The 12,825-nt window shown below is 40.5% G+C and overlaps 1 long non-coding RNA gene across 1 annotated transcript; it reads left to right on the top strand.

Annotated features, from left to right (window-relative positions):
• The first annotated feature begins 671 nt into the window (after window positions 1-671).
• On the top strand, window positions 672-9,688 carry LOC147832829 (uncharacterized). The gene is made up of 2 exons (XR_015515008.1): window positions 672-1,688; window positions 7,921-9,688. It is a non-coding gene; the product is annotated as an uncharacterized LOC147832829 (long non-coding RNA).
• Window positions 9,689-12,825: the final 3,137 nt, after the last annotated feature.

Here is a 12,825-nt window from a genome sequence, read left to right on the forward strand (position 1 = left end):
AAATTGTATCACATATAAACCAATAGAGTGCATTAGTCAGATTCTGGAAGTAAAATGACATGGATTTTTACAATATAAAACATATTCAAATAGCCTTTGCAAGCCCTGCATTTGGTGGTAATCCTCTCCAAACTCAAACCCCACAAGCACTGGTCCTAGGGTGTAGATCCACCAAGTTCCCATTACAAGGTCCCCTTAAGGCAAGTCATTTCACTTGGCAACCGTCTTTGAAATTAGTCATTGCAGCGGCTATTTCTTTGAATTAGGAATCATCAAATTTCCCAAACCATTATTTTACAAAATATACATTTTGGAATGAGCAATGAATTTTGACAATAACTCTTTTGAAGTGGCCTATTTTAGATAAGAAAAGGTCATAGTTTGGTTTCAGTTGTCCACAAGAACAGCAGCATGAGTAAGAAACGAAACGTCCACCGTAACTTATCTAGACAGTGTTGAAGTAACAAACAAATGCAGCCATGGGACAACTCAAACCTTTTATACTGTTTAGATGTTGCCTTTTGACTTGCCTTTATGTAAACGAAGTTGCTCCTTGGCTGTTGACCCAGCTGTTCTTTCTATCTCCCTATGTTAAAGCAGTTTTAACACCAATACATCATTGATGAATTGGTTCAAAACAGTATGAAAGGTTTGATTTTAAGCATGTTCGAGGTTCATTCTGACTCCGGTGAACCCAAGGTACTGCCGTGTATTTTGAGACTGCTATATGCTGAATAAACATTTTTATTAAGATTTTCTTCGTCATAATTTTTTCTTACAATATGCTCCCACTGAGCAGCCAAATAAGGAGAAAGAACCAAATCTCCTACCACAGCCATGCTGATGACACTCAAATCTACTTCGCCTTACTGCCTAATGACTTCCACTCTATTGACACTGTCTGCCTATGCATTGATGACATTACCAGTTGGATGAAAGTCATTGCATTTGGGAACAGAAATTAGGTTCTCTTGGTGAATGAGTGCTTTGGCCTTAAGGGTGAAACAACAAAAAATACAATCAAGAATCTGGGTGTGATTCTGCAGTAAGATATGAGTTTCAGTAGTCATGTCAAGCAGTAAGTAAATCAGCATATTCATTCATTAATTTTTTTTTGTCTGCTTAGTCCCTTTATTAATCCGGGGTCGCCACAGTGGAATGAACTGCCAACACACACACACACACATATGCTACTGACAATTTAGCTTTCCCAATTCACCTATACCGCATGTCTTTGGACTGTGGGGGAAACCGCAGCACCCGGAGGAAACCCACGCGAAGGCAGGGAGAACATGCAGACTCCACACAGAAACACCAGCTGACCCGAGGTTCGAACCAGCGACCTTCTTGCTGTGAGGCGACAGCACTACCTACTGTTGCCTCACACTACCTACCTACTGACAGCCACTGCCTCGCCTAAATCAGCATATTATCATCTCAAAAACATTGCAAGAATTAGATACTTTGTTTTCAGAGAAACTTGTTCAAGCTTTTATCACTAGCAGGGTGGATTACTGTAACAGCCTTCTCACTGGCTTTCCCAAAAAGACACTGGCTCCCAGTTACATTCAGAATAGATTTTAAAGTATTACTTGTCTGTAAATCACTAAACGGCCTCAGACCTTAATACATTACAGAAATGCTCACTGAATACAAACCTAACAGATCACTCTGATCTTTAGGATCATGTGAGGGACCGAGCCAGCACGTACAGTAAGGGGCATACAAAAAGATTTTCAAAAATAATTATTTTTAATAAAGTCAAAAAGGTTTACAAAAAGTTCAAAAATAAATTAATTAAATAATTAAATCAATTGAAAGAACAATAAACTAAACAAGGAAAACAAACTGAGTTCAAACCAAACAAATCATGTCTAAACCAAAAACAGAACTCCATGAAATGACAAGACAGACCACATTTATAGCACAGGGACTAGTCCACATTAAACAAGAAGGGGGAGACAAAAACATACAATTTACAAATACAATAAACTAAGCCAAACATCTAAATACAAATCTAGATACAAGTTAAATAAATTATAAATAAGGCAAAACTAAATATAAATCTGAATAAACAAACATTGTAAATCATTATTGAACCTAAACTAAACATGAGCTCTCCCTCCAAGCCATTAAGCCAATGGTATCGGCAGGCGGAACCAAAAGACGGCATCTCGCGGCACGTCGGACCTTTACTTGGGCGGACCACACCCGGAAACTCTGTTCCTCGTCGGCACTGCAGCACGGTAACTTAAACTCAAAAGAAAACTAAAATTAACAAAACATACAGTACAGATAACTGATTTTGTGTGCACCCAAAATAGTAATAAATGTACTGTGAATAATAAAGAAAGGTAATGAGAAACTGAAAGTGTATGAGTCTTATTTAAATCAGATATGAATGAAACGAAAATGTATAAACACAATAACTGAAATTGTGACCAATAAATAATCTTAAATGAATATGTATAACGTGTGTGTGTGTGTGTGTGTGTGTGTGTGTGTGTGCGTGCATGCCTCACTCTCAATGTGTGGCCACCACACTGGCCATCACATACTCCCTCCCTTCGGGAATGTCACTGGCACATCGGGACAAGTAGTCAGCCGTAAGGTTTTCTTTGCCAGTGACATGTCTGATAATAAACCGGAAGGGCTGCATGGCCAGGTACCAGCGGGTAATACGACTGTTGGTATCTTTCATTTCTTGAAGCCATTGTAGAGCTTTATGATCAGTCTCCAGTATAAACTCCCGGCCTAGCAGATAATACTTTAAAGAGTCCAAGGCCCACTTCACAGCCAAGCATTCCTTTTCCACAATAGAGTAGCGAACTTCCCTGGGGAAGAGCTTTCGACTCAGGAAGGCCACTGGGCGTCGAGTGTCAGGGCTGCCCTGTAGCAATACAGCTCCCAGGCCTCGATCTGAAGCATCAGTTTGCAAAACAAAGGGTTGGTGGAAATCAGGGTTATGCAAGACAGAATCTTTACTCAAGGCCTTTCTGAGATCTTGGAAAGCTGCAACAGTTTCTTGGGTCCACTTCAGCTGATTGGGACTCCTTGAACCTACCATGTCTGTCAATACTGCAGCCCGCCCAGAAAAGTTGGGAATAAATCTGTGATAAAACCCAGCCATACCCAAAAATGACCTTAACTCCTTACGAGTTTGTGGCTGTGGACACTCTTCAATGGCCCGTACCTTCTCCACCTGGGGTCGGAGCACCCCTTTACCGATAACAAACCCCAAGTACTCCGTCTCTGCCTTTGCAATGGTACACTTTTGAGGGTTAACCGTCAGGCCGGCTGCCTGAAGGCGTTGCAGAACTTCCTGGAGATGCTGCAGATGTTGCTGCCATGTGTCACTGTACACCACAATATCATCCAGATAAGCAGCTGTAAATGGTAGTCCTCGCAGTACCTGGTCCATTAGTCTTTGGAAGCTGGCCGGTGCCCCATGCAGTCCAAAGGCTAGAACCTTAAAATGGAATAGGCCCCAGGGTGTTTTAAACGCAGTGAGTTCTCTGGACTGTGGTGTCAACGGAATTTGCCAATAACCTTTTGAAAGATCAATGGTGGTTAGAAACTTTGAGGTGCCCAGTCGATCAGTGAGATCACTGATTCGTGGAGTAGGGTAAGCATCAAACTTGGTCACAGAGTTGAGGTAACGAAAGTCTATACAAAACCTTATAGACCCATCCTTTTTTGGAACAAGGACCACAGGGTGGCACCATTCGCTTTTAGAGGGCTCTATAATTCCCAGCCTCAGCATCAGATCCACCTCCTCTTTCAGCGCTTCTTGGAGACGTTCAGGGACCCTGTAACTCATTCTTCGAACTACAGCATCGGGTTTCAACTCAATATTATGTTCAATCAAGGTGGTAAAGCCAGGGTATTCTGAGAAGACTTCTGGTAAACAAATTTCTCTCACCTCATGCTGTTGCTGTGAGGACAGGTGACTCAGATCCACATCTCCTAGAGCTGACTGAGGCAGAAATACTTCAGAATCATCCTCCTCTTTGACTTGCCGGATCATCAAGCTGCGGCTAGATTCAGGAGGACGAGGAAACCATTCTTTAAGCAAATTTATATGCAGAGTACGTGTAGAATGAGCATGGTCAAATAGAGCAACTTCATAGGTGGTAGGACCTAGTTTCCTTTTAATTTCATACGGCCCCTGCCATTTTGCAAGCAGCTTACTTTCATGACTGGGCAACATCACGAGTACCTTCTGACCGGGCTTAAACTGCCGCTCCCGAGCAGATTGATCGTACCAGGTTTTCTGCCGTGTTTGAGCTTCTGCCAAATGAGACTGAGCTAGTGCAGACATCTTTTGCAAACGTTCCCTCATCTGAATCACATAGGATGCCACATTAGTTTCATCATTTCTCTGTGGGTTTCCCTCCCAAACTTCTCGGAGTAATGCTAAGGGACCTTTGACTTCATGACCATAAAGCAACTCAAACGGGGAAAATCCAGTGGAGGCTTGTGGCACTTCCCTGTAGGCAAACAGAAGATATGGGAGCCATTGATCCCAATCAGTGCCAGACTCACCAACAAACTTGCGTAGCATCTGCTTTAACGTCTGGTTAAATCTTTCGGTTAACCCATCTGTCTGGGGATGATAAGGAGTGGTTCTCAAACTCTTGATGCCCAGCAACCTATAGACCTGCTTCAGAAGATTCGACATAAAATTAGTCCCTTGATCGGTTAGAATTTCACTTGGAAAGCCAACTCTGGAGAACAGTTGCACTAGACAGGTAGCCACGTACTTGGCCTTAACTGACCTTAAGGGAAACACTTCAGGATACCTAGTGGCATAGTCAGTCACTACAAGCATAAATCGGTTACCCGAACGACTTTTCTCCACTGGTCCAACTATGTCCATTCCCAGTCTTTCGAATGGAGTGCCTATGAGTGGCAGTGGTTGGAGAGGGACCCGCCTTAGGCAGTCAGAGAGCACTTTTTGACATTCAGGGCAGGTTTTACAGTACTGGGCTACTTCTGAGTTCAGACCAGGCCAATAGAAGTGTTTTCTGATCCGGGCGATGGTTTTACGTTTCCCCAGGTGGCCAGCCCAAGGAATCGAGTGACCCAGAGTAAGGATAACTTCACGGACACACTGTGGTACCACCAGTTGTGTCCCTTGTCCCATCTGACGATATAGTAAACCCTGGTACATACAAAATCTTTCCTTTGTCTCTCCATCAACAGTTTTTCCATCCTCCTGCTTTGCTCTCTCCAGATAAGGAACAAGACTGGCATCCTCTTGTTGCATCTGCACAATGTTGACCGGCAGCTTAAATTTGGGTGAGAATTCAGCAAACTTATCAACAGGTATTACGGAAGCATTATATTGGATTTTCTCAAACCGTTTCTGTCGTCTGGATTTCCTAGGTTTAGTTGAGCCATCGATTTCTGCATCAAAGAATGGTAGAGTAGCCAGCAACTCTTTACTTTCGTCTCTCTTATGGCTCTGGGCTCGAGTAACAACCATGTTACAGGTGGATGGTGGCTGCAATAAGTCCCACAGTACTGGCAGGTCATGCCCCAAGACTACAGGGAAAGGTAGGTTGTCAGCTACACCGACCTCCAAGAAGTAAGTCTGACCTCTCACCTTCAGATAGACCACTGCGGTGGGTAGCAGCTTTTCGTCACCATGCACACAGCGGACAGCCTTCAGGTTGGTGTAGCGAAGGAGGGCTGGAGAAATGCACTTCATGTGTACCAAAGTCTGATCACTCCCGGTATCAACCAAAGCAATCATTTCTCTGCCATTAATCTCAACAGTGGTGCTTGCTGGTGAGCGTTCAGCTTGAGGGGCTGGCTTTACAAGATGCCTGGGCACATAACACAGGTGAGTATTCTTGATTACATTTCTAGGGCACATGGGCTTGGTATGACCTTCTTGATTACATAGGTAACATATTGGCATTTTCCTATAATTCTTAGGAGCATTGACAAACGCAGGCCCTCCTCCAGGAGGCTTACCAGCACCAGGGAAGTTTCTCATAGATGGCTGGGGAGGATTTGCTCTCCGGTCATCTCGGCTGGATTTCCACCACCAGGACTGATTTCTCTGACGTGCTGCCACAAACACATCTGCCAGTGTTGCCGCTTGTGAAGCCGACTGTGGATCATGTTCTCGTACCCACACCTGTAGCTCTGGAGACAACATTCTCAAGTATTGTTCAAGAATGATCACTTCACCAATTTCTTCAATAGACTTACTTTTTGGCTGCATCCATTTACCATACAGTTCTTTTAACCTCACATATAGTTCTTTAGGGCTTTCAAGGTGTTCTACTTCAAGAGACCGAAACCTCTGCCTGTAGGTTTCTCGACTGATGTCATATTTCCTTAATACTGCAGATTTAAGTTCATCATAATTTAAAGATTCATCAACATCCATGTGAACATAAGCAGCCCGGGCCTTACCCGTCAGAAGGGGAATCAGATGAAATACCCACTCCTCTTTTGGCCATCGGCAAACTGCTGCCATTCTCTCAAAAGTAATTAGGAAATGCTCAACATCATCACCATCAGACAACTTTTCCAATTTAGGCTCTTTGAGTGGGCACTGACCTGTATCACGGGCTTCAGCTCCCTCTCTCCGACAGGTACTTGACTGAGATAATGGCCTACTTGGACCAGCACCCTCATCTGGGTGATCCAAATCATCTTGAGGTGTTACCAAAGTATTTGGAACAGGAGTTGTGCGAGCCTGCACCTCCGGCTGCAACAGGCCAAACTGATGATGGAGAGCTTTGAATCGGCGTTCCTGCTGGGCCAGCTCTGCCATCCTTTGTGCTTCCTGAGCCTCCATTTTTGCCATGTGAGCTCTCAACAAGCCTGTCAAGTCAGCTATTGTTGGTTCAGTGCATTCAGTCTCCACATCAAATTCTCTCACCTCCTGTAATTCTTCATCCCCCAGCTCTTGTGCAACTTCGTCCAGTTGCTCCACTGAAACAGCCTTTGGGGCTCCTCTCCGTCCTCCTCGGTTCATGGCCCAGAAAGTTCACCAAAGAAAAAAAACTATGCCCCCTACTGGCAAATCCCACTTCTGACACCACTTGTGAGGGACCGAGCCAGCACGTACAGTAAGGGGCATACAAAAAGATTTTCAAAAATAATTATTTTTAATAAAGTCAAAAAGGTTTACAAAAAGTTCAAAAATAAATTAATTAAATAATTAAATCAATTGAAAGAACAATAAACTAAACAAGGAAAACAAACTGAGTTCAAACCAAACAAATCATGTCTAAACCAAAAACAGAACTCCATGAAATGACAAGACAGACCACATTTATAGCACAGGGACTAGTCCACATTAAACAAGAAGGGGGAGACAAAAACATACAATTTACAAATACAATAAACTAAGCCAAACATCTAAATACAAATCTAGATACAAGTTAAATAAATTATAAATAAGGCAAAACTAAATATAAATCTGAATAAACAAACATTGTAAATCATTATTGAACCTAAACTAAACATGAGCTCTCCCTCCAAGCCATTAAGCCAATGGTATCGGCAGGCGGAACCAAAAGACGGCATCTCGCGGCACGTCGGACCTTTACTTGGGCGGACCACACCCGGAAACTCTGTTCCTCGTCGGCACTGCAGCACGGTAACTTAAACTCAAAAGAAAACTAAAATTAACAAAACATACAGTACAGATAACTGATTTTGTGTGCACCCAAAATAGTAATAAATGTACTGTGAATAATAAAGAAAGGTAATGAGAAACTGAAAGTGTATGAGTCTTATTTAAATCAGATATGAATGAAACGAAAATGTATAAACACAATAACTGAAATTGTGACCAATAAATAATCTTAAATGAATATGTATAACGTGTGTGTGTGTGTGTGTGTGCGTGCATGCCTCACTCTCAATGTGTGGCCACCACACTGGCCATCACAGATCACATAAACTAGAAAATCTAAGAGTTCAGTCAAAGCAGGGTGAATCGGCTCTCAGCTACTACGCCCCTCGCTGCTGGAATCAGCTTTCAGAAATGACCAGATGTGCTCCAACATTAGGTACATTCAAATCAAGACTGAAAACACATCTGTTTAGCTGTGCCTTTACTGAATGAGCACTGTGCTACGCACAACGTACTATCGAATTATGTCTTTCCTTTCTTTTTCATTCTCTTAAAATCGGTTTTAACACGTTAATCTGTTTTAATCATTTTTATTTTTTATTTTTTTTATGGTTGTCTCTTTGATTCCTATTTATGTGAAGTGCTTTGAGCTACCATTCTGTATGGAATGTGCTATACAAATAAACTTGTCTTGCCAAAGACTGAAGTTTGTCATGTGTTCATCTAACATCTGCATCTTCATTTCAAACCTATCTTGAAGGGAAGACAGAACCCTGAAAAAAATATAACTTTAAAGCCTACTGGATTGTAGTCAAGTGGATTATATCACATAACTTTTTTTTTTTTTTTTTTGAATTAGAAGAAGTACAAATATGCAATTAAAAACAACTTTCACATGTCAGTGTGACTGTGGATTAAGATGCTCATCAGGCAAACGTTTACACAGAAAAACAATTAAAAATCTGTCCGTCTAACATGCTGAACTGTCAATGAACGGTTTTAAAAAGAAGCTACCCATGGAAATGCAAGCTACTACAGAGGATACACGTGGAGTGTTTCATTACAACCATACTTTAATCCTTTTGTATTTACATTTGTGTCATTGACTTTGTCCACTCTCAAGTGTGATACGAAAAGCCTATCGGCACTATTCACTGGCTTAACAGAAAGCAACCATACTGAGCAGACTAAAGACAAAGCAAACATTGTGTTTTAGCATTACAATGCCGATAACTGCTGGAAGCCTGTGACAGATAAGAAAATGAGCTGACTGTCAATTGTCAAACGCCAGGTCTCAAAAACACCTTTGTTTTGTTTGTTCCAGCACTTCCCAGAAGCCGTGATTGTTTTCATGGGCTTAGTGAAAGCAAGAGTGCTGCTTGAATCAAGGACGAGAGGTCAAAGAGTTGATTTTTCAGCAGTAATCAGGACCTAATAGATAAGGCTAATGATGGCTGTTCAGAATGAAACCATTTGAAACAAACTGGCCAACAGTCAATGCTTTTACATGGACACCAATACTCCGATTTTAATATGATTAAGACAATAGTCTGATGAGGAGTCTACCATGCAAACAGGAATTTTTGTTTACCTAAATCTGACTAAAGTCATTATTGAACTAAACAGAAATTGAACTAAGACGTGGAGTGTTTCTATTTTAGTCATATTATTGAAGTGCAGTAAATGTAAACACCTTAAACTATTATTGTTTTGTAGTCCTTTTCAGCTTGATTTCACTAGGAAATGTAAGTATTTTAAATTTTGTCAGTTTAGGTTCATTTTGGTACATTTTGCGACAGGATTCAAACATGGCAGTTGTCAGGTATTTGATGACAAACAGCTGAGAATGACTGTTGTTGGGAATTGTTGTCTATTGGCATTGGTGTGATTGCTGTATACATATTACTTGTTTTTGTTAAACATCAACTGAGCAGAAAAATTCTCAATGCCATTATGATTATTTGTCCAATAAAATGAATGGTGTAGCTTTATCTGTTTTTAACAAGTGAAATGGTCACAAACGTCTTTTGGGTTTCCCATACAGGATCAAATCAAACCAAATAAAACATCAAATGTTTAAAATAACATTATGTCTTCCATTGTTTGTGTTGTTTTTAACCAAGAAAAATAACTTTGTTTGGTTCTGAGACAAAAATAAAAATAAAAAAATAAAAAAATACATACATATATATAAATATGTTGTACATTGGAATATTTTGATTCTGTTGTCCTCAGAAATAAAGTTCACAACTCTGTTACTAAGCCCCACAAAACTGAATTTTGGGGGTTTGTCACATTTAAAATGCAGTGATATTAGAAATCTTGGTGTCATCTTTGATCAAGCTCTGTGTTTTAATAGCCATGTTAAGTCTGTTGTTCGTACATGCTTTTTTCATCTGGAGAACATCACAAAAATCAGAGATATTGCGTCAAAGGAAGAGATGGAGATACTTGTTCATGCATTCATCTCTTCTTGATTGGATTATTGTAATGTTCTGTTCACTTGTCTGAACACATCTTCTATGGGTCGATTGCAAGTTGTGTAGAATGCAGCGGTGAGGCTTTTAACAAACACCAGTAGGAGGTCACACATTACTCCTGTGCTTAAGGCACTTCACTGGCTTCCTAGTTTTAGAGTAACTTTTAAAATTCTGGTCATTACATAAAGAGCGTTGCATAGTAAAGCATCCCTACATATTCAAGATCTTTTACGTAGTCACTCATGTAGTCGGTCTCTGAGGTCTTCTGTCAAAGACCTTTTAGCCATTCCCAGTACACGTCTAAAGACTAAAGGTGACCGTGCCTTTTGTGTGGTGGCCTCACGGCTCTGGAACTCTCTCCCGATAGCACTGAGAACTTTGGGTTCAGTTGATCTTTTTAAAATGCATTTAAAGATGCATCTTTTTGGTTAAGCTTTTAATTAACCGTATTACTGTTTCTGTATTTGATTTTTTTATACTTGTTTTGATATGTTTTAACATGTTTTCTTTTATTGATATGTATTCTTTTACTTGTTTTTTCTTATTGTAAAGAACTTTGTGACTCAATGTCTGGGAATGGTGCTATATAAATAAACCTTTACTTACTTAATTACTTCTTACTCACTTACTTACTTATTTACTAACTTATGAATCATCCTTACTTAGCATAAATAATGTGTGCAAATGTCCATTCAATACAAGAAGTCATTAGTTTGAGGTCAAAGTGGAAGTAAAGCAGTCAGTCAAGTTTACATTATTTTGAAAATTGCTTTCCAATTTAAGGAAAATATATTAAACAAACACAATTCGTGTAACCATTTTGAAGAAAAGGGCATGTTTCACTATAGCTTTTAGAGCTAGGGTGAAACCATCTTGGAATATTGCTGTGTCTAATGTCCCAGAGTTGGTTCCGTTTCCTGAGGTGAACAGATACAGTGGAAGTAACGGGCCAACCAAAGAGACCGGAAAGTCTAATTTAAAGGTGCAGTATGTTTGACACCCAGTGGTTGAACTAGGTATTAAATTCCTGGATCAATGTGAGTTTGACTACTATTTTACATGACATTTATTGCTGTACTATTAAAAGCAGCAGCAGATAGTTCACCTCAGATCTTAAAAATAAAATTAACCATTTGAAATTGAACTAATAATAATAATAATGCAAACCAACACAGGGAGTCAGCATGTATATTTAATAATGTTAAAGAGGTTTAATATGTATTCATTAGATTATAAACCTAACCATTTTGTGAGTGAGTGCATATTCTGTGCTTCTGAATGGCTGTATTTAAATTTCTGCCGTGTTTCGTCTGGTGCAAACAGCCAAATTGCTTATCACTGTGTATCTCGTAACAAAGCATGTTGTTAGGACACGGTGTTACAATGTAGGCTGCTCATCTAATGTTTATGCTCGTAATATTTATTTTTATATGCTAATTACTAACTACAGACATCCTAAAGCCTGGTTTATACTACTGCGTTAAGTGACCGGCGTAACCCTCAGTGCATACAATGCACGTAGCTGTGCATTTATACTTCTGCACGCTCTCTGTTGGTCTGCATTAACACTTCCGAAACACTAGTTGGCAGTGAGGTGTTAATGTTCCTCTGTGTCGAGTTTCTTCTCTGCTGTTTTGCTTTTCCTGAACACTTCCTGAATGTACAAGTAGCTCAAACTCGCTCATTTATGGCAGGAACCGGCGGACATGCAACAAGTTTAACTATGAGGTAAACACAAAACAAAACTTTCCATCTGGAGCTCCTTCACGCCGACGGCCACAGCGTAGGGCTATGCATCAACGCCGTAGCATACGCATGCGTTTGACGCAGAAGTATAAATCAGCCTCAAGTCTCCTGGAAGCTACGGGTCCTCAAATAAGTTGCAGATCCGCCCTCGCTCTTCACACACGCCACACACACTCTGTCAAAAAAAAAGTCCAAAAAAGTCCATAATTTTACGTTTTTCTTTGGCAGCTGGGGTGCTGGAAAAAAAGCATTAAATAAAAGCCGTTTAATTACAGCAATTTGCCGTGTAATACATTGATTCATTCATTTTCTTTTCGGCTTAGTCCCTTTATTAATCTGAGGTCGCCACAATGGAATGAACCGCCAACTTATCCAGCGTATTTTTTTACGCAGCGGATGCCCTTCCAGCTGCAACCTATCTCTGGGAAACCTCACACTCATTTACACTCATACACTATGGACAATTTAGCCTACTCAATTCACCTGTACCACATATCTTTGGACTTTGGGGGAAATCGGAGCACCCGGAGGAAACCCATGCGAACGCAGGGAGAACATGCAAACTCCACACAGAAATGCCAACTGACCCAGCGGAGGCTCAAACCAGGGACCTTCTTGCTGTGAGGCGACGGCACTACCCACTTCGTCACTGCGTTGCCTGCCGTACAATAATGGATGTTAAATTACAGAAATTTCCTCAAATTTAAATTTCTGGTAAATTTCTGTTATTTAACACCTGTTATTTTACAGTAAATTTCTGTAATTAATGGCCGTTATTTAACTTTTTTTCCGGCACCCCAGCTCGCAGAAAAAAAAGTAAAATAATAGATTTTTTACAGTGTAAATAATCATAACCTAAGGTCTGTCATGTTTTAGGATGCCATCGAAACATTTCCATTGTGTTCCATGCTATTTAAAATGTTTTGTGAGAAAATGCTGTGGGTTTTTGTAAATTGTTTGGATTGTAAGAAAATGCAGCGTGTTTTATTAATTTGT

The sequence above is a fragment of the Danio rerio genome, chromosome 18 (assembly GCF_052040795.2).
Source record: "Danio rerio strain M-AB ecotype USA chromosome 18, GRCz13ab, whole genome shotgun sequence".
Lineage (NCBI taxonomy): Eukaryota > Metazoa > Chordata > Actinopteri > Cypriniformes > Danionidae > Danio > Danio rerio.